This window comes from Halichoerus grypus, chromosome 13 (genome assembly GCF_964656455.1).
Source record: "Halichoerus grypus chromosome 13, mHalGry1.hap1.1, whole genome shotgun sequence".
Classification (NCBI taxonomy): domain Eukaryota; kingdom Metazoa; phylum Chordata; class Mammalia; order Carnivora; family Phocidae; genus Halichoerus; species Halichoerus grypus.
The window spans coordinates 28,203,649-28,226,404 of NC_135724.1; the positions used below are offsets into that span (position 1 = coordinate 28,203,649).

The 22,756-nt window shown below is 43.1% G+C and overlaps 1 protein-coding gene across 5 annotated transcripts in view; it reads right to left on the minus strand.

The window, feature by feature from the left end:
* The window catches only part of SETBP1 (SET binding protein 1), a 363,437-nt gene that overhangs the window by 107,114 nt on the left and 233,567 nt on the right, over positions 1 to 22,756 (minus strand). The gene's annotated exons all lie outside the window — the stretch shown is intronic.

A 22,756-nucleotide genomic window follows, 5' to 3' on the forward strand; every position in this document is an offset into this window, starting at 1 on the left:
AGGTTTTCTCATTTGCAGAAGTAAAAATACAGTGCACTGATTTGGAACATTAATAAGGATGCTTTAGTCGCTGTCTTCACTCCTCCTTGCCCCCCAACAACAGGAACTTTTACCCATCTTGGTTGAATGCAATCTCGGAATAAGAACTGTTTAGTGAGAGAACAGGCCCCGCACGTCACTTAGGCCAGTGCCAGACCGTACACATGGAAGAGCTGAAATCTGTATAATGGAGAGTCCTGCCCATGGTGGCAGAGTGCAGGAGAGACTGTGAACTTCCCGACTCCCTGGTCCCTTTGCCTAACTCAAGCTCCCTCTGATTTCTGTCCCCACTTCCCATCCAACTCACGTACTTCCCTTGCTTCCTCCTATGCAAGTTCATTTCTGTTTGCACTTTACCCTGGAGTTCAGCATCTCTTGTGCTCCAACAAGTAGCTCCCTGAGAACCACTGCTACAAGGGAAAACAGCACGAGCTGAAGGGTTGGGGGGGAGGTCTAAAGAATGTGTGGGGCCAAGGGGGCTGGTTAAGGACACAGAGAAGAAGAAATGAAGCAGGAAAGAAGTACAAAAGACCTTCAATCCTTCTGACCCTAGGAGTGGTGCAGTGTTTGGGAGGTAACCCTCTGAGGCATCCTGAAGCCCGGGATGGGCACTGACAGCAATCTTGAGGAAACCCTTGGACAGTCTCAAAAGGAACCTTGAGTCTCCTGGACGAATGTGCCAAAAAAAAAAAAAAAAAAAAGCATGGTCATTCAAGATCACTCCTTCGAACTTTGTCAGCTGTGCTTTCCCTACATGAATTCTAAAGGAAAGTCTCCAGACTCTGGCACCTTCCTTAGGACCGACTCCACAGTTGGGAAAAGCAGAACCTGTGCTAGAGGCCCAACATAACTAGTGTCTACAAAATCACTAAGGTGGTAGATAGTGAACACATCATTTTGAGACATTAAAGCTTTTTTTTTAAAGATTTATTTATTCATTTTAGAGAAAGAGAGAGAGCATGAGTGGGAGGAGCAGAGGGAGATGGAGAGAGAAACTCAAGCAGACTCTGAGCACGGACCAGATATAGGGCTCACATCGCATAACTCTGAGACCATGACCTGAGACCATGACCAAGAGTCAGACCCTTAATCGACTGAGCCACCCAGGTGCCCCGAGACATAAAACTTTTTAATGTAAAAATGCTAACGTTATTTCCAATAGATTTTAAGCCACACTACCAGTACAAAGAAGCATTCCTCAAAGTTTATTGTAAGTCTTGTTTACACACAAGTAGTAAATGTACAGGATGCATTATCCTAAGATTTGTTAAAGAAGGGAAAATACTAGTAAACTGAAGAAAGTTTTGGGTAATATCTCCACTGAGAAGTAAATGATGATTGGCTTAGTGGATTTAGGAAGTTTTAGCCTGTAACATGTATCTGTCTTTATCTATGTATCTATCCATGTATCTATCATCTATCTCTACCGATCTGTTTGCCATTGATGCTCTAGCATTTATACTTCATTAGAAAACATTTTTCATAGTCCCTGTTAAGAATCAAAACATAGATGTCAGAAAGCATTATGGGTAAAATTCAATGCAGTAAAGCAAGTAGGGTTTCCTTCACGGTAATTTCTGGAATCCCTAGGTTTATTTTCTGCCTCTCTGATTTTGAGAAATCTTGTTTATACTTCTGGTATTGGATTCTGTTTGTTAAGTATCTTGAGAGAATCTCCCCCAAGCTAAGCCCAGGAGAAAATTAAGACAAAAAATGTATTTCCTTTTTTCTTCCTCTTGCAATGGTCAGTGGACACCACCATCATCAACATCTAGAGAACTAATCCTGTCACCTGACTTTGCTAGGAATTACTGCTGGGCACATAGGCTGCTGTCCCACTTTCAAAAACAAAAAACAAAAAACTAAAAACAGAAATCTTATCCATGGCATAAACTATTAAATGCCAGTTACCTTTTATGAATCAGGACTTTGCCGATTTGTCATTTGTGCTTTAGATTTTAGTTGGCACTGGGTATATACTCACAGGATGACAAGTCTACAAAAGGGCTTGGAAACAAAATGTCCTACTCTTTAGGGCAACAGTATAATTGATAACTCATACTAGAACATTTTTGAGAGTTAGTGGTGGCACTTATTAAACATTGCCATGGGACAAAAAATCTGAGTTACTCTTTTGGACCCCAGCAAAGCAGGACTTATAGTTACCCTGTCTCCCCTACTCCTTCCACCTCCCCCCCTTTTCTAGATCTGGTCACAGAAGTCCACACAGGGGCTTCATAGTGAACCTGGAATTCTTGGTCCCTGATTCTCACCAGTTTTTTGTTTGTTTTTTTCTATTGCTCCATCTTCTTGTTCTTGGTGCCTAGCAGAATCCTTAATTAACTCTCTATGTTCAACTCTCAGCTCGATCATAGGGACGCCCCCTGCCTTACAGAAATACTCCTATTAGAAGTTTTCATGAAACCCTGTAGGTCATCTTTGTTGGACTTTTATCTTAGTTTTAATTTTATATTTGATTTGTGCATTAATTGAATTAATGCCGGTTTCCTTTTCTAGCCTGTACACACCATCACAGAAGTACCAAGCACAGTGCCTGGCAAATAGTAGGCCCTCAACAAATGTTTATTGAATGAATTAAGGAACACACATTTTGTGATGGGTATTTCATTTGGTCAATAGTGAGATTAATGACCTGTACATTACAACATCCTCCAGCCTCTTTTCTTATGTCATTCCTTCTGCATGTACCATCGTCTCTCATAAAGACATCCATCACAATCCTCCTAATGCTCTATGCCATTTATTTGTGTACTTTTCTATCTCCCTCTCCTAGACTGTAAGTACTTTGAGGTCACAGACTCATTTATCTTCTTATCCCCTGTGCCCACGACAAAGCAAACCACCCAGAAAGTTCCCAATAAATGTTTGCTGAGTGAATAAACAAAATCATGTTTGAGAAGCCTATTACCACGACAAAATACGTGGCTGCACACAGAAGATAACAAGCTGCCAATCATTCGTTTGATAATGGCTCATAAGGAAATTGGAGCACTCAAATGCATTAGGTAATGAACAAAAAAATCCTTCCCCAATACTGAAGGACTAAAGGCACTTGCAAGGTAACTCCTCTTCAATGCAATTTTTACTGTTAGTTCTCCCTCATCTCCTGTTAATTCTTTCACTTTCCAATTAACTCTGCCTTTGGGAAAGGCCACGTGACTGTCAGGGGGGTGGATTTCACTGTGATAGTTGAAAGGTGGGGCCTGCTCACTTACACCCAGGGCAGCCCAGCTCAAAGTCATGCAGTTAAGTGTGCCTGGTTCCCGGTGCCTCCATCTGGACACTGCCTGATCTCATTGTTTCTACCATTTCAGCTGCAATTTGCCCTGCTGGGAGAGCTCCGCAATCAAAGGGCAGCATGGACAAAAGGGAAGCACAACAAAGGATCAGGACTAATAGGGGGAAATGGTGCTTTAAGCCCCGCACTGAGATGGGCTGCCGAGAAGGGGCAAGGGGGACTAAGAAGGAGTACTCTCTAAGGGGTCCAGGAGAACACGGCTTTTCTCCAGCCTTGGCTGATGGCTACATCCTGCTGCATTTCACAGAATCCCATTTCTTCATCTGTCAGCCATGACATATTATATACACAATGGTGAAGCTGTCAGTTCCAATATGTCCTTCACTGAGAATTGATCACTTACTCCATTGAGACAGAGATGGACATGGCAAAACGGGCCCCTAGCTGGATGCTGGTAGGGGCAGGGGAGGGGTAGGGGGGCATACAGGCTCCCCTCCCACCCTGCCACTGCTCTGGTCCTGGGCTCCCATGGGGGTCACTGACTGGGGGCTTTATTGACCCATTTAGCACCCATTTCCATTTTCCCCTTAGATTCTGCATTTTTCTGGGAGTAAGACCTTAATCTTTTAAGGCCTCCATACTACCCTCTGTCCACAGCAAGGGTGTTGCCTAAGATGGTTACCAAATAAGGGAAGGCCTGATGATATTCTACATTGGGCCGATCATTTTTGTGGAAAACTTTTAGTACCAACTAAGCCCAGTGTTATCTCTTGGCTGTTCCCCCACCCCCATGAATTGTTTGTGAAACATACAGTCATTTCTTTTAAAAGATTTTATTCATTTATTTGAGATAGAAAGAGCAAGAGTGAGAGAGAGAGTGTGCACGCACGTGCATAAGCGGGTGGGGGGGGAGGGGCAAAGGGAGAGGGAGAAGCAGACTCCCTGCTGAGCAGGGAGCCTGATGCGGAGCTGGATCCCAGGACCCTGGGATCATGACCTGAGCTGAAGGCAGACGTGTAAGCGACTGAGACACTCAGGCGCCCCCACACAGTCATTTTGAAGGTGTGGCTTACTTTTATAAGAACAATACTTTCCATGCCCATTGAGCCTAGATGCCAAATGTTCATCAGTGAACCACCATTTTGAAAACTAGACAGATTTTCTTCTTAAAAGATGTGTTTATGGAAGCAAGTTCTTCTGGAATGTGAAGAATTATTTTGTAAAGTAGGTAACTATCCCCTCCCCTACAACCAATGTATCATATACATTTAAATTTTGTACAAGTTAGATTTCTTTTGAAAAAGCACTTGATTTTTGTCTACTTTTGAAAACAAGCATTAGATCGCTGCATAAAAACTTGAAAAATCCATAAAAATGGGAAGAAAATGAGTCACCCAGCCTTATCTATGGCTTATCTGAAGTAAGGGTTGTCGCAATGAGAGAAGAGGGCTATTTGGGTCTGAGAAAAATCATATAACTCATCAAAAATCAAGCATGACTTTGTGAGAGATAAACTACTCTTTTGGGTTAGCTGTGTTTGTGCTACTTTCTGCTGACACCGATAATTTAAATTTACTGTTCGTGAGATATTTTGCTTTACAAGAGTAGGAAAATATGCCTGGGTATGAAGTAACGAGGGGAGCTTTCGCTCTTAATTTGGCAACTGGTGCTTCTCAAGATGTGATCCTGGATCACTGTATCAGAACCACCTAAGGTACTGGTCATTAATACAGACTCCTGGGCCCCATTGCGGATCTACTAATTGCAATCTTTTAGGGTGGGATCAAGGAATGTGCATTTTAAACATGCTCTCCAGATAATTCCGATGCACAATGAAGTTTTAAGAGCACTGATCTAATGTTTGAATATCATAATTCCTCTGGGGTGGGGCTCTTCTGTGGTTGCTATGACATTTGCAGCACTTTTTGGTGGTAAATATGTAGAACAAACCACCATAGGCCTGTTAGGATATGCAATTTGGCACCATTGAGCATTCTTGTTTTGCTCTCTGAACTCTTTGTAATTTACATAGTAAGAAACTCTAACTCGGTACCCTCTTTAGGTATTCCAAGTCCACTGCAAGGTGAGGTGGGCAGAAAAGTCATCCGTATGGGTGGATAAGAGTACTGTCCTCCCAGAAAGAATCTGGAATGCAGGTGTTCATGACCTCCCACTCTGGGATTTCTATTTCCCCAACTCAATGCAGGCCAATCCCCAGAGCCCTGGGGTATCCTGGCATTTATCTCTGAGGCTTGAAGCAAGTGCTCAAGCCTGAGCAAGAACTGAGTGTGGGAGACAAGGAATGTAACCAGAAACTGTCTGATGAAAGGTCCCCAATCCTGGCTGTACGTTAGACTTATACAGGAAGCTTCATAAAGAACACCATGCCTGGGATCTGACCCAGATCAATTAAATCAGGATTCTAGAAGTGGGGTCTGAACAGTAGTACTTTTTTCAAAGCTCTTGGCTATCCCAATGAGCAGACAAAGTTGAGAACCACTGGATTATATCAAAGACAGAGGGTCTGGGTTAGGGACTAGAGAGGTTCTGATATTACCAGATGTTCCAGTTCAGTGGTTTTCAAATGGACTAGGACTCCACAGAGTCCTGGATTTTGTAAAGACTTTTCTGAACTATAGCCAGTGGATGGGGCAAGAGAGATGCTTCACATCATTCTTTTAACCCCCAAATAAACAGAACAGCCTTGCAAAGGATTTCATTTAAGGGGGGGGGGTGGGGAGAGATGGTTCTGTCACTTAAAGACTTTGAAAATGACCCTTTAGGCTCATGAACAGGAAGAACGCATATACCAGCTTCCATTGAACTTGACCCCAGAAGATCTCTCCTCAGCCCAGTTCATTCCTGCATTTGCTAATGGTAGGTATAGAAGAATGCCACTAAGTACCTTATTTCAACCAGGGCCTTATGATCCTTTGATTCCGTGGGCGTTATGGACTGAATGTCTATGTCCCTCCAAAGTTCATATGTTGAAAACCCTAAACCCCAAAGTGATGGTATTAGGAAGTGGGGCCTCTGGGAACACAATGTGATTAGGTAATGAGGGTAGAGCTTTCATGAATGGGATTAATGCTCTTACATTAAAAGACACCCCAAAGAGCTCTTTTGTCCTTCACTACGTGAGCACACAGAGAGAAGAAGGCCATCTATGAGCCAGGAAGCAGGCTCTCACCAGATGCTGCATCTGCCAACCTTGATCTTGGACTTTGTAGCCACCAGAACTATGATCAATAAATTTCTGTCATTTATAAGCCACCCACTCATGGTATTTTGTTATAGCAGCCTGAACAGAAGCACTACCCAGCTCCTAAACAGACATAAAGTTTCCAATGACATATATAAAGTGAATGTGTCCTCATTTCCTGTCACATGAATTACCCTGGGAAGTCACCTTGACTTAGTTCCCATAGGAACCATTCCTGATTTACTATTTGGGGGCTGTTTTGAGCGATACTAACGCACTCCTTTTCCTGGGGGTGATAACAGCTGGTGCAAAGACAGAGGCCCCTAACATATGTTTCCTTGAATACATGGTAATTCTGCATAATTTAAAATGATCATTGACTTCATTCCAGCCACAATGTTATAATAGGTATTAGACTTACCCTTTCCACGGAAACAAATATAATACTGAGCAAACTATATGAAGCAACTGTTTTCAGGCACTGGACTATAGATAATGTGTGCTGTGATTCTAGAGAGAAGGAAACTCATGAGGCCCCCGTATCCCTAGTTTTCTTCGCCTGGAAGCACTTTCTGAGGCTGAGCACAGGAAAGTAGAAGCCAGAGATCTGTGATCTCACTATGTGGAAAAAACAGAGATCAGAGTTTGGGGCTGGAGGAACTGGGATTTGAGAGACAGGGTACCTAAGAAGAGGGAGCCATGTAGAAAAGAAACCCTAGAAACATTTATAGGGACATTCTTATGTCTTTGGCCAACTTTTAATCTGCACTTGAGGGCAAGACTCCATGAAGCCCAGCAGAGTTCAGCTACTAGGGGGCCACAAGCTGAACATAGAGTCCTGACATCACCAGTATTGGGCAGTGTTGGATTTCTGCTTAGCCAGAGTGGGGCAACTTTAATGAATATTCCAGAACTCAGCTGATATCCCAGAAATGGTACTCTTTAAGAGTAGGATTACTCTAGCCCCAGAATAGAAACTATGTTAGTCCCTCCCTAACAAAGTCTGAAAAGAATCCTCAATAGGATAAAGCTAGCTTGCCAGTAAATTAACTACCTATCAGAACAAAAGTCAAACTCTAAAGGAAAACAACAAAATGCAGAATCTCTACAATATAGTAACTACAATATCCAGGACACAATAAAAAATGCACTAGACAAGCAAAGAAATAGGCAAACATGACCCACAACCAGGAGAGCCAAGATAGATCCAAGGCCCCCGAAACAGCCATTATGAAAATATTCAAGTATTGAAAGGAAAAGATGAACATAATTGATGAACATATGGGGAATCTCAGCATAGAGATGGCAACTATACCAAAATAACCAAATGAAAATTCTGAATTGGGAAAATACAATATCTGAAATTAAAACTTCACTGGCTGAACTTAACAGCTTATAGGACAATGCAGAAGAAAAGTTCAGTGAACATGATGGGGAGAGAGTAGAAATGATCCAAACTGAAAGAAGGGAGAAAGATGTAAAAAACAAAGAAACAAACAAAAAAACAAGGCTTCAGTATCCTGTGGAATAGTATCAAGAAGTCTAAAATATATAATTAGCACCCCAGAGTAGAGAAGGAGAATAGTACATGCAGATTAACATAGCTAAGAAGCTCAATAAACAGAACAAACACACATAAAAACCACATCTAGGCACACTGTAAACAAACTGATGAAAACCAGATAAAACTTTTAGAAGCAGCCAGAGAATTAAGACACAAAATTATAGGGGAACAATGACAAAAATAATGTCTGACTTCTCGTCAGTAAAAATCAAGCCAGAAGACAATGAAATAACATCTCCAAAGTGCTAAAATAAAGACAAAACAGTCAACTGACATTTCTATATCCAGTGAAAATACCCTTCAAATATGAAGGCAAAATAAAGATATTTTCAGATAAATAGAAACTGAGGGAATCAACTACCGACAGAAGGAAATTATAAGAAATGTAAAAGGAAGTTCTTCAGGGTAAAGGGAAATAATACCAGATGGAAACTCAGATCTACATGAACAAATGAAGAACATGAAAGCAGAAAATATGTGGGCACATATACAGTTTAAAAGACAAATGGCTGCTTAAAACAGAAATAGTAATATGTCATGGAGCTTATGACATTTGTAGGAATTAAGTGTACAACAATAAAACAAAACACAAAAGGGTGGTATACGGAAGTATGCTTGACCATTGAACAACGTGGGTGTGAACTGCGTGGGTCCACGTATATGCAAATTTGTTTCAATAAATACCATACACTACTGTAAATCTATTTTCTCTGCCTTATGATTTTCTTAACACCTTTTCTTTTCTCTAGCTTGCTTTATTGTGATTATACAATATATAGTACCTATAACACACAAAATATGTGTTAATCAACTGCTGACGTTATCAGGAAGACTTCCAATTAACAGTAAGCTCCCAGTAGTTAAGTTTTGGGACAGGAATCAAAAGTTTTATGTGGATTTTCGACTGCATGGTGGGGGGGGGGAGGGGGCGGCGGTCAATGCTCCTAACCCCTCTGTTGTTCTAGGGTCAACTATATATGCTTGTTACAGTTCTTATACTTGATGTGATAATAGTTCAAAGTAGTCTGTGATACTTGGTGCACATTGTAATCTCTAGAGCAACCACTAAAAATAAAACAAAGTCATATATCAAAAATGCCAATAGAAGGAAATTTATGGAATATTAAAGAGAGCTTGATTAGTCCATGAAAGGGCAGAAAAGGAGGAAACAATAAAGAGAAATGGGACAAAGAGAAAACATAGTAACATTGTAGACAAACTCGACACTACCGGTAATTATATTAACTCAAAATATATTAAACACTCCAAAACAACAACAACAACAACAACAACAACAACAACAACAACAACAACACAGGGGATAGGTTGTCAGACTGAACGAAAATGTGAAGACCCAACTATAGACTGTTTACAAGAGATACTCCTTAAATATAAGAACACCGCTTAAAAGTAAAAGGATGGAACGAGATAAAGCACACAAACATTATTTTAAGAATGCTGGAGACACTCCATACAATGTGAAATAGTCAGAACAAAAGGTATTACTGGAGATAATTAGGGGCATTTCAAAATGATAAAAAAAGAAGTCAATTCATCAAGAACAGACAATACTACTAAATTTGTTTGCAACTCAAAACTTCAAATACTTGAGACAAAAAGTAAGAGAATTCAAGAAAGAAAGAGACAATTCCACAATTAAAAGGATTTTAACACCCCTCTCTCAGTAACAAAACAAAATGACCAAAGAAATCAGAAAAAAATATATGGAAGATTTGATCAACATGCAACCAACTGAACCTCACCCAACAGCAAAACACCTTCACCAATATATTCTGAACCACAAAAGAAGTAGGACTGGACAGTGAGCACATGCCAGTGTCCTCAAAAATCATTTGTCATCAGGGAAATGCCAATTAAAACCACAAGAAGATACTACTGTATACTCAGTAGGATGGCTAATATTGAAAAGATTGACAGCAAGTATTAACAAAGATAAGGAGCAACTGTAACTCTCATCCATTGCTGGAGGGGGTGCAAAATGGTACAGCCACCCTGGAACTTGATTTGGTCACATCTTTTAAAGCTAAATATACACTATGACTCAGCAATTCCACTCCTATGAATTTACCCAAGAGAGATGAAAATATTTATCCACAATTAGACTTTCATAGAAACTTCACAGCAACTTAATTCTGAGTAGAAAGCACCTGCAAAGAGCCCAGGTGTTGATCAACAGGAGAATACAAAATCCATCAATAAAAAGAAAAGGGTAGAGCTAATCCACAACATGCATAAGTCACACACACAAGCTGAGCTAAAGAAGCCAGACCCCCAAAAAGTACATATTGTACCATTCCATTTATGTAAAGTTCTAGAACAGGCAAAACTAGTCTATTATGATAGAAATCAGAACAGTGATTGTCTATAAGGTGGAGTGGGGACTGGTGTGGTTGTGAAGGGGCAGGATGGAAGTTTCTGGGGATAATGGACATATTTTAAATGATGACAGGAGTGCAAATTACACAGCTGTATACATTTGTCAAAACCCCTTGAAAGTATACATTTCAGTAAATGTAAATTTCACCTCAACTACGAAAGAGAGAGAGTACATCAAGCACTGATTATTAAGAACTCCTTATACCCAACACCCATGTATATGCACACACACACCCCCAAAGCCACTCTGTAGGACTTAGGGACTTTTTTCTCAAAGGAACACCTGAAGCCGCAGCTACTCATTGTTTCCCCTTCCTAGAGTCCTCCCTCCCCGCTTTGCACAGGGACCGCTGAGGGAGTTGATCCCAAAACAATGGAGCCTGAATCAAGGAGGCAGGTGCTTGTGGCTTCTGCAGGCCCCATTCTCTCCTTTCCTTATCCTTGGCAACATCCCTGCCCCAGGCAAAAAGTAGAAAGGTGCAGCCTGCCTCCACCCCAGCCACAAATCCACCTTGTTTGAGGTAAGGAAGGAAGCTTGACAAGAACCTGCTCACAAATCAAAGTTAGCGCTGCCCCGCCTCCTCTGTAAATCATTCGAGATCCATCTGGGTAATGACTCCTCCAGTGTAATTCCCTATTAAGAGGCTTTATCTGGAGAGATAAGCAGCTGGTTTCCGTGTCACTAATTGCTGTCTGCTGTGATTTTAAAACATCTGCACCATTGTGCTCTTCATTTTCATATTCTAATCACCCTGAAACTTGAAAAAGGTACATCATTGATTGTTTCTATGGGTTAATTAGTACACAGTCTCCTTGTAGAGACAATTTAGAGGCAGCCAGAACCTCAATCAGGAAGTTTGTTTTAAAAATTAATAACATCGGCTGTGGCTGGAGGGACTGTCATGTTCAGGGACGCATAGGGACTCTCCTGGTCGGGGAGCCGCCTACAGGGCTGGGGGTGGGGCAGGAGAGTGGGCAGTGGTGGCAGGCAGGACCCAGGGACCCAGGACAGGACTTGGTCCCAAGTGGACCTGACCACTGGTCTCTGCTGCCTCCCTCCCCTTCCAACTAGCCCGGGTCCCTTTCCCAGTCAGTACAAATCAGGACTTTAATGAGGATTGACCAAAATATCTGGAGGTGAGAGGAATTTGTCAAAGTAGTAAGAGTATGGGCATTATTTCAGATTTAGAGTCTGTTCATTGTTCCCTCTCCCTCCCCATCTCAACTATGGAAGGAGATTAAGGGACAGGACAGTTAGAGTACAGATGAAAAGAACCAGACCAAACAAATGAGTGACATTGGAATTCAGAACTTCCCAAATTTCAATTGCACAAGATCCACTTCAGTATCCCTTGAAAATGCAGATTCTGATTCAGGAGCTCAGGGGTGGAGCTGAATCCTGCATTTCTAACAAGCTCCAAGGTGGTGCCCAAGGTCAACCATTTGAGATGTGGTCTAGACCCTCAATTCCCAAGCCCTCGACCAGAATCACCATTCCTGAGATCCAAGGGACAGCTGAGAGATGACAGTGTAGTGAGGGGGCTTGGGCTCTGTGCAGCCCCACAATTAACAGAACAAGTCACATGGCCTCTTGTGTCTTGTCTTCCTCATCTAGCAACTAACAGCAGTACTTTTCTCTCTCTTAAAAAAATACTCAATTTATTTAACCTAAAACAAACAACAACAACAAAAAACAGTGTACTCATTTTTACCCTCGCTGCTTCTTGCAATCTAACAGCCGATGTGTTCTCTGTATCTATGAGATTGTTTTGTTTTTAAGATTCCATATTTAGGAGATCATACAGTATTTGTCTTTCTGTCTGACTTATTCACTTGGCATAATGCCCTCCGGGTCCATCCATGTTGTCATAAATGGCAAGATTTCATTCTTTTTTTATGGCTAAATAATATTCTGTGTGTGTGTGTGTGTGTGTGTACACACATCTTTTTTATCCATTTATCCATCAGTGGACACTTAGATTGTTTCCATATCTTGGCTTTTGTAAATAATGCTGCAATGAACATGCAGATGCATATATCTTTTGAAGCAGTGTCTTTTTTTTCTTTGGACATATATCCAGAGGTAAAATTGCTGGATTGTATGGTAGTTCTATTTTTTAATTTTCTGAGTTAACCTCCATACTGCTTTTCATAGTGGCTGCACCAACTTACATTCCCACCAATAGTGCACAAGGGTTCCCCTTCCTCCATATCTGGGTGTGAGGTCATATCTCACTGTGGTTTTAATTTGTCCTCCCCTGATGATTCCTGATGTTAAGCATCTTCCGGGTACTCATTGGCCATCTGTATGTTTCCTTTGGAGAAATGTCTATTCAATTATTTTGCTCATTTTAAAATTGGGTTATTTGGGGTTTTTGCTATTAAATCATATATATATAATTTTTATATCTTTTGTTCTCTCCATATTTTGGATATTAACACCTTATCTGATATATGATTTGCAAATATTCTCTCCCATTTCGTAGGTTGTCTTTTCATTCTCTTGATGGTTTCCTTTGCTGTGCAGGAGCTTTTTAGTTTATCTTTGTTCTTGTTGTTTTTGGTTGATTCAAAACACTATCAATGAGACCTATGTCAAGGAACTTACCGCCTATTTTCTTTAGGAGTTTTATGGTTTCAGGTGTTACACTCAAGCCTGTAATCTGTTTTGAGTTAATTTTTGTGTGTTGTATAAGATGATGGTTCAATCTCATTCTTTAGCATGTGGCTGTTCAGTTTTCTCAGCACCATTTCATGAAGAGACTGTCCTTTTCCTTTTGTATATTCTTAGCTCCGTTGTTGTAAATTGACTGTATACACATGTGTTTATTTCTGGGCTCTATTCTGTTCCATTGATCTACGTGTCTGTTGTTAGGCCAGTGCCGTACTTTCTGATGACTACGGTTTTCTAGTATAGTTTGAAATCCGCATTGTGATCCCTCCAGCTTTGTTCTTCTTTCTCAAGATTGCTTTGGCTATTCGGGGTCTTTTGTGGTCCCATACAAATTTTAGGATTGTTTGTTAGTTCGTATCTTAAAGGGGAGTTGAAAGGATTAAAAGTTGGTGTCAAATATTTAGTCTGGTGCCTGGCCCACAGTAGGTATTATATAAATATGGCTATCATACCAATGTATTTTTCAGTAAAGCACTTTTCTGAAAAGCAACATCCAGCTGAAATGGGGGTCATGGCAGAGACAGGGAGAGCCTCATTTAATCTCAGGTGATGCTTTCTTGCAACCACCCATTTTAGAGGCCCTCTTAGCCAAGTCTGTTGCCACCCCCTACCCCCCAACCTAAACCAATGTTCAGAACTCAAGGTCTTTCTTCATGGCCTCCCTGGGAGCTACTTGACAGTATGCGTATAGGGAGCTCACTTCTGCACAAAATACATTATTCTACTAGACAGTGCTTTCCTATTTTGAGCCGAAGTCTGTCCCTCTTGGATAGTCTGGCAAGCCAGGGAGACAAGCATCACTTCATGTGTTGGCCTAGATCTGAGGGCCAGGTCCCTGCAACTGCGAGTGAATGCACCCCTGGAAGGGAGTTCTTAGGCCCCGTTCCCACGACTCCCAGACTTTAAGGGGCTTCCTCATTGGGTCCGGAAATGTGCTACTGTTGGGGGAAAAAATGACAAAAACTGGGCTCTCAATCATGTGACCTACAAATAAAAAACCAGCCTCTCAGCAGGAGAGTTGGAAGTGGACTTAGAAACTTTAGAGAAAGGGAGAAAGCAGTGGAGAGCTGCAGGGTGGCCTCCTCCAAGGTAGTTGTGGAGCAGGCCTGGTGGGATTAATGGGAGAGCAGCAACGTGGTCGCATCCTTCCAGAGGGGACCTGGAGGCCTCCTGATTGAGCCATTCAGGTGCCAGGGACCTGCTGAACCAGAATCCCACGGCCAGCTCCATGCTCCACCTTCATTCAGCAGCAGACTCTGCCCTCCCTGTCCCTGCTTCTCTGGGCCTCCAGCTGGGTCCTGGGAGCCCTGGGCTGGGCACCCCAGGGGAACAGAGCAGAAGTCAGGGCTCAGTCCTGGCCTCGGACACATTCTGCAGTGAAGGCATTGAGCTGCAATCACAGATTTATCCTAAAGAAGTTATGGAGCAACAGTGAGGTTTCAAAAATTTGTTAGCTATCCTCCCCTGTGGCTTTGTTCTTCATTCCACTTCTTCAAAGGAGGAGGGAGCAGAACATGTTCTTGCCTCTTCCTTGAGAATCGGTAGCATGTGATTAAGCGGTAGAATTAGCAGGGTGAAGTATTAAGGTCTGAATGCCATATGTATAAGAGAGTTACAGCATCTTAAGTGCATCCAGAGGCAGAGCCAAAATGGCAAAGGAAGAAAGTGAAAGAAAGTTAAATGCATAAGGGAAATAGATAGTTAACCTGTCCCCTCACTCCCCGAAAAAAGCATTTCTCAAACTCACTGGAGGATAAGAATCACCAGTGGACTGTGTTAAATAACAGCTCACCAAGCCTCTCTCTTGCAAGTTCAGAGTCATGGTTCTGGGCTGGGGCCCGGAGATCCTTACTTTAGCCCAGTTTGGTAAACACAGTGACCTAAGGGTTTCTACAAGGAAGGGGGGGTTTAGAATCGCTCAGCTCTGTTCCAGGGTGGGGAGCAGAGGAGAGGAAAGCCCAACATGAGGTCATCAATGCCAGCAAGCGCAGGACAGGGCTCCAAGATGAAGCTCAGAGATGCTATCTAGCTTTTGCTTGTTAGGGGGTGGGGAGGAGTTTGGGAGAGGGTGGAGGAAAAGAAGTATTTTTTTCCTCTTTACCTCATGTTTCCTTTTTCCCTTTTCATAAATGCTTTTTACTGCAAAACTGGTGCTTTTTGCCATTAGAGCTAAAATAACCGTTGATTATAAATTGAGTCTGAAATGTCATGAAGATGCTGAATTTGCCTGAAAATCCAGCTTTTAAAGATTCCCATAAACACTGCAAACTGTGGGCATTCGGCACATCATTCGTTCAGCAAGAGTCTGGGAAGAGGACACCGGCTCTCAGAGGCCAGGGAGGCAGAGCAGGGATGAGGGCGCTGGCCTCGGGGGTGGGGGCTGACTTGGATTCATTCCTGCCCCTGTCGTGCCGCAGGAACAAGCTCATGTCCGGTGTGGACAAGAATGGGCACAGTGATGGTCCTGGTGTAACCGTTGCGTGGGTCCCCATGTCAACCCATGTTGACTGCCCTCAGAATCTCCTATTCAATCTGTGCTCTTGAGCTTTCTCTAAGAGGTTTCCTGCTGAAGGTGATGTGGCATCTGTCACTTGTGGATTGTCTTCTATCTATTTTCAGAGAGGTGGTGGAGCAGAACTGTGGAGCACGTAGGAGCACGGACTTGAGTGAAGATTATGAGAACGGGCTCGAGCTAAGATGACTGGGTTCAAATCTCAACTGAGTCCAAGTCTTACTAGCTGTGTAACCTTGGGCAAGTGACTTAACCTCTGTGCCCCAGTTTCTTGCCTGTAAAATGGGGATAATAATATACTTACTTCATAAGGCCAGTAGGCGAAGCCATGATAACAATCTATGTAGAGCATATCGAATAGTGCCTGCTCCCCAGTAAGGGCTATCTCAGTCTCACTATGCAGCGGAGGGTCCTGAGGGCACACTCAGGCTCAGGAATCAGAAAGATCGAAGTTCAAATCCCAGCTTTGCCTCTTACTACCTGTATGACCTGAGACTTGTTTCTTCTCTACTTCTAAAATGGAGAAATATAGGGGAATTAACACCGCCTACCTAATAGCATTGTTTGAAGAATAAAATAAGACGTTGGTAAACACGTTATCACAGAACACATAGTAAGTGTTCAACAGATGCCAGTCATTACCAGCATTACAATGTTGTTGTTGGTTACTGCTATCACTCCTATCAGAAACGCAGTTCCCCGGTAAGAGCGGTTAGGGGCCATTGTACCCTTTCCCCTCGTGATCCCCATAGCCTTTTTGACAAGAGTTTTAGCTAAAATTCCTGGGGTGTGATTCTCCTCCAGGTCTGGGAGGAGGTCTCGGATAACCACAGAGACACTAACTGGGTTGAAGGAGAATCCAGTCCAAGCAAACTTACTGGTCATGATTCTGTAGAGTCATTCTGGGCCAAATGGCTTAGCCTTGGTCTCTCCAGTTGTACCTGGTACCCTCCTGGAGTACAAGTATCTTAGAGTGTTAGTTAATTGTCTAGGCATTGCAAATTGGACACACATTCATCCACTGGTCTCTGACTGTCATGCTTTAGCTTAATAGGGGTTTTCAGCTCCTCCTGCACCGAAGCAGAGAAAGCCAGACCTTGTACGGAGTCCTCATTGGGGTACTCTGGGGTGGGGGTGCTGCCATGCTATAAAGTCATGGGGACAAGATGCACCACCTATTATCTATGCCTGTCTGTGGGCAGTTGGCATCACTGAATGGTGACAGGGAAATTTGGATGTGGACTGAAAATCTACATTTGCCTCCACTAGGTAATGGTCTAATGCATCTGACTCGATTCATCCTAGAACTATTCATTAAGCAAACATGTATCTGGTTAATTATAGACGAGATACGATGCTGTCACAAAGTTACAGAATCTCAGAGTTGGAGGGATGTTGGAGACCCTCTTCTCCTTTTGCAGATGAAGACAGTGAGTCTTAGAACACGATGGGTTGTTTAAACTCATACAGATAATCAGGGCCAGGGTTGTTCCACAGTTTCCTGACTGATCTCCGGCTGCTCTTTCTATCTCCCTTGTGAAACCACCTCCATAAGCAGACGAGGTGCAAGGCACTGTCATGAAACCCTCTGGTCTAATGTTATGCTCTGGGTCTCCAGCAAACCCATGCACTTTGCTGAGCCTTTTTGCACCTGCTGGACCTTCCCCTTTGCTCTGGATTCTTGAACCTGCCTCCAATGTGAGCCAACTTGGAGCCTCTGCAGACCCAGCCTCGTTGCTGCACCATGTCTTTCAGACTTTGTGCCTGCCTTTTTGTCAGCTCCTTATCAACTCTGGTTAGAGAGCTTGGCCTTGGACATTCCACTTGCTCCTTAAGTCAGCCCCTTCTCAGACACCTACCTCGCTAATAACTGTTCTAGCAGCAGTTATCCTGAGGACCTCCTTCCTTGGCCCACTGGCTTAACCATGGCTCAGGCCAGGTAATTTCAGGCTGGTCTTCAGCAATTCCCTGCACCCAAGAAGAGATGGGGGCTGAGGAAGCCAGGAGAGCCCCTCAGGGACCATGTTGTTATTCAGAGGACACTGCATCCCAGAGATGGGGAGCACCTTGTCCAGACACTTGCTAATGATATGGCATTAACCATCAGGTAAAAATCTTATGGCACAAAGCTTTCTTCTGTGACCTAATGGGTGCTTAGGTATGTTAGGTCTTTTTCTCCCTGCCTTTGCTGATAATGCACCAAGACACAAGGCTTTTAAAGACAAAGGTACATCCCACTGGCAGCTGCAGTCAACAGAAATCCACCTTCTATAACAACATCTATGTTCACACTGATGTCTTAGCCTTACCTCGCCCTCATTCTAAGACCCTGACAACTCCCCACTTCCCAGGTAAGGATCTTAATTTACTTCCTTTTTATTTAATCAATCTGAGTTGCAGTTTTTGCTCCACTCTTAACTAGTGGTGTGACCTAGGCAATTAACTTAACCTTACGGGCATCCATCTTTCTTTCTCTTATAGAGAAATGATCATCGCAGCCCTGCTTGCCTCTCCAGGGTGCCCTGGGGATCTAATGGATGTGAAAACATTTTGGAAACCACGAAGCACTACATAAATGCAAGTTATTGCCATTGCTTGGTTGAGAACTCTTCTAATGATTTTGGAAAGTCAAGAATGCCGAACGTACTCCCCGTAATATCAGCATGAGATGCAGGGATAAGTTAGGATAAGTGTTATATAACTTCAAAAATCATATTCTTCCTATGCACTTACTGAGGACTCCTAAAACCTCACCACCCATCTTTCCCTGTCTTAGCTGAAAGGGAGGGAGGGAAGGGAGAAGAAGGGAGGGAAACCGAAAACAAAACAATAGCCCTCCCCACTCTGGCAATAAACTTCCAGCTCCAAAGCAGGTTTTATTTAGTGTGCTATAAAAACTGTCGTTTCGCCCATCATAAAAGAAGCCTGACTACCCAGCCTCGTTTCTTTGCTGTGAGTCTGCGGGTTGAGTGGGTCCCAGTTCTGGAGCAGGCTACGGCTTGCCCTACTCACCTCACCTCTACTCTCCCTCCCCCGAAGTTCTGTATGTATCGGGAAATGAAAAGCATTTTTCAATATTTTATAATGTGTGAATTTACAGGGGGGGAAAGTATACATTCTGGAGATGGAACTAAGATTTAATTGTCCCTCTGTTTTATGGCTACTGCCTCATGGGTATGTACCAGACAGCTTGGGTACTGTGGTTTTGAAAATAAAAAATCCAGGCAAGATTGTAGCAACTTTCTCAGCCATTAAATAGGCCCTGGAAAGTTTAGGTCATTCTGGTGAAATTAATAGAAAAAGAAAAGAAAAGAAGAAAACCTCACACAGTCCCAAGAAGGAAAAAGAGCTAAGCTGTGCCCCCCTGTCTCTGAAGTTCTGCCGCTCCCTTCTCATGGTTCTCAAGAGCTGACTGTGCTCTTCTGAACTACCTGGAAGAACATCTGAGGCCATACACGAGGTGACTTACTAAATGGGTACCTACAGGAACCAATTCTCCTCAAGAGGCATGAGCAATGCATTCTGGGAGTCTGTTTCTCACCAAATGAGCAAAGGAGTTGGCCCTGAGACATCCCTGGGACGCAGCGTGTGCAGGTTTCTTCAGAGTGAACCCACGCCTTGCTGAGCCAGCAAGTTGGCTGCTGGAAGGCAAGGGGAGCTCGAGGCATAGTGGGCATAAAGCATTAGGGGGAGTGTCAGGAACCCTGATATCTAGTGCACGCACTGCCCATCTGGGCCTCAGTTTCCCCCTCCATAAAACAAAATAGCTAGTGTGATAGAAGATGTTCAAGGTTTGTGTGGGCTCCACCACTGTAAACTCTAAGCCACAATTATTTTTCATTTAGGATTAAAGATGTAGGAAAAACCCCATTCTTATTTTTCTTTCAAAGATTTTAGTTATTTGACAGAGAGAGAGTGAGTGCACGAGCGAGCACAAACAGGGGGAGTGGCAGAGGGCAAGGGAGAAGCAGGCTTCCCGCCAAGCAGGGAGCCCGACGCAGGCCTCCATCCCAGGACCCCAGGATCATGACCCAAGCCGAAGGCAGATACCCAACCAACTGAGCCACCCAGGCGCCCCGAGAAACCTCATTCTTGAAAGCCCTAAAAACAGTTGAGGTGATTTTCTCTCTCTAGCCACTTCTTGTAGGGTTTGCCTGAGCTGACTCTACAAAAAAACTCCAGGCGGTGGATGACATTTGACTCCCTGATCCCAAAGCCTGTTTATCAGTGGGGAGGACAGAATGACAAGAGCCTGGGGACCTGGGAGCTCAGAGGTGCCTAACCTCCAACCTGGCGTCATTTATTAACTAGATGGCAGTCGTCCCCTCTTAGCACAGTAGAAAGGAGGTCACGGTCTCAAGGGTCCAACATATATGACTGGGTCATCCTTAAGTTTTCCTGTTTGTGTCTATCTGCAACCAAATAAAAAGCAGGCTTACAGGGATTTCCTGAAAAGCAGAAAATTTGGCAGGAAATTAAAAAAAAGGTCTAGAGAGGGGGTCTCTTTGGCAGGTACAGAGCTTCTATAAACACTACCCAATACCTTAGTTTCTTAACCCTCAAGGGTTATTGGCTTACTTCCTTAAGAGTATCAAAGATACTTCTTTTTATCTTTTAGATTGCATTAGCTTTTCCAGGAGGCATTACGGCATGGTCGAGAGGCACTGTGGGTTCTAACCTACTTGGTATCTCATCTTCAATAACGACAAATTCTTGAAGCTCTGGCTAATGGTAAGGGGAGGCTAATGATTCACTCATGTCCATAGACGGAAGAGAAGCAAAGTGTGTGAAGATAACTACTTACTATTCAATGTTGAGGGTTCCATGCTCAATAGTGTGTCAACCAGTAAACTTTACTCAATTCTGCCTCCAAATGCAGTAACTCTGACTTGTCAGTAAGCTCACAAATGCATAATTAATTTAAAGGGCGTGGTTGGCTCAGGACAAATGTATCCCAAGTAACTGGCCAAATGATTGTGAGTCAATGCCATGTAAAGACTCAATTGCACCAGGTGCAGAATGCAAGGTTAACTCCTTAGTGATATGGGCACACATATCTCTGAGCCCAGTTGGTTTGCCAGTTAAATAGGAATACTGTTCTTGCCATATTACACAGGAGAAAAGGAGTTAGTTAATGCCACACAGATAGTACTGAGCTGAAATCTACAGGTTCAGGGGAAGTTACATGTCCTCTTGGCGCCCAGGGTGTCATAATCTTTGATCTTCAGTGACTCACTTCATTTTCCTGTACGTTTCCTCCAATATAAAACCATTTGATTAGACGAGATGATCTCTAAAGTTCTTCCTTACACTGCCATCCTAGAAATCTGTAGCACCATGACACCACAGCCCTTGCTACACACTAACCAACACGGCAGCTAGCTTATGGGAATTAGAGAAGTGGCTCTTTTCAAGGTTGGGATAATCCATGGTTTGATGATCAACCTGTGGAATCTCTGAGCCCTGGATCAATTACCCTCCAGAGGGATCCCAATACTCTTCCCATCACTTGGAGGACACTATCGTCTCTGGTAAGTACCTACCCTAATGCTTCTGCTTCTCCAACATTTTATCTGAAGCTAGAACCTGTGTCATGCAATTAGATTTCCTGCCTTATGGATCCTGTGCCCCTTCAGCTTGAGAGAAGAGAGACGCTTTACCCAGGGGCAAGAGCTAAGCTATGCTGTGTGTCTGCTCATGGGGGGCTCACTTCAGCTAGGCAAGGAAAACTGTCATTAAAACAGGGCCTTTGGGGGCGCCTGGGTGGCTCAGTTGGGTTAAGTGTCTGCCTTCTGCTTGGGTCATGATCTCAGGTCCTGGGATCCAGCCCAGCCTCTGGCTCCCTGCTCAGCGGGGAGTCTGGCTTTTCCCTCTCCCTCTGCTCCTCCCCCAGCTCCTGCTCTCGCCCTCTCAAATAAATAAATAAATAAATAAATAAATAAATAAATAAATAAAACAGGGCCTTTGTCCTTTCAGTAGCTGTTTCAAAGAACTGGGGAAAAGAGATTTTTTAACTGGGCCACACAAAGCTAAGATTCTAGCCCCAGTGACTTGGGGGAGGGAAGGAAGAGATAATTATTATAACGGTAATTAGCAAACTTCAGCACCTTACATTCCAACAGTAGCTGTAGTTCACATGGTAACACTTGATAGAGCAGAGAACATCTCTCTTCCTAGGATCTTGGTGGGGGTTCGTGGACATGGCTAGTAGGTACTTTATTAGAAAGACCATCAGTTTTGTGACTCTCCAGGTTCAAGCCCTTGTTCTGGCTCTATAATTAATATGTGAGGCATTCTGGGCAAGTCACTTACAAGAGTATCTATTTCTCTATTTGCTCATAAGTATAAAATGGGCATGACGATGCTTTACACAGGGTTATAGTGAGGAACAAATGAGATCCTGGGAGAGATAGCTTATGTTCTCTTCATCTCTTCATATGTACGTGCTCTTTTCTATACTAAATAAGCTCTTGGAAAACATGGAGATTACTTTAAGCTTCTTTATTTTATTTTTACATAGCAAAGTAATCACTTATGCTTATAAGTCTTTTCTGGTTACTCTTTGACTCATTGAATAGAGTTCAAATTCCTCTGCCTGGCTAACTGACATCCTGAAACACACGCACCATAGCAGACCCCATCATAAAGGACCCTCCATGTGTGATGCTGGCCACGTAGTTCTCGCTACCCTGGAAAGCCGTTCTCTGTTCCCCTTGCATGCCTGGTTTCCATCTGGCAAAAGTCAACTCTAATGCCACCTCCTTCATAAAGCCTCACAATGCCATTTATCCCTCTGTCTGCCTGGGCTCCCATGATATTCATTCTGCATATCCTATAGGACTTAGCGCGGCTAGCCTTATGGTGTAGTTACTTGTTACCATTCTCCCTCATGGACTGTAAATCTTTTGAGGGGATCCCTTACAACATTTAGCACCTGCACTGACTATGATGATAAAAAAAATTGTAGTGGCATTTCAGAAGTTGTAAAGCACTGCTGAAAGCAAAGCGTTTTTGTTCTTTTGATCGCAGGCTTCCCCTAGTGCACAGACCTTAGTCTGGAAGTGCTCCATGTGTGCCTTCTGCTCTTCCTTTAGCCACCCTAACACAGC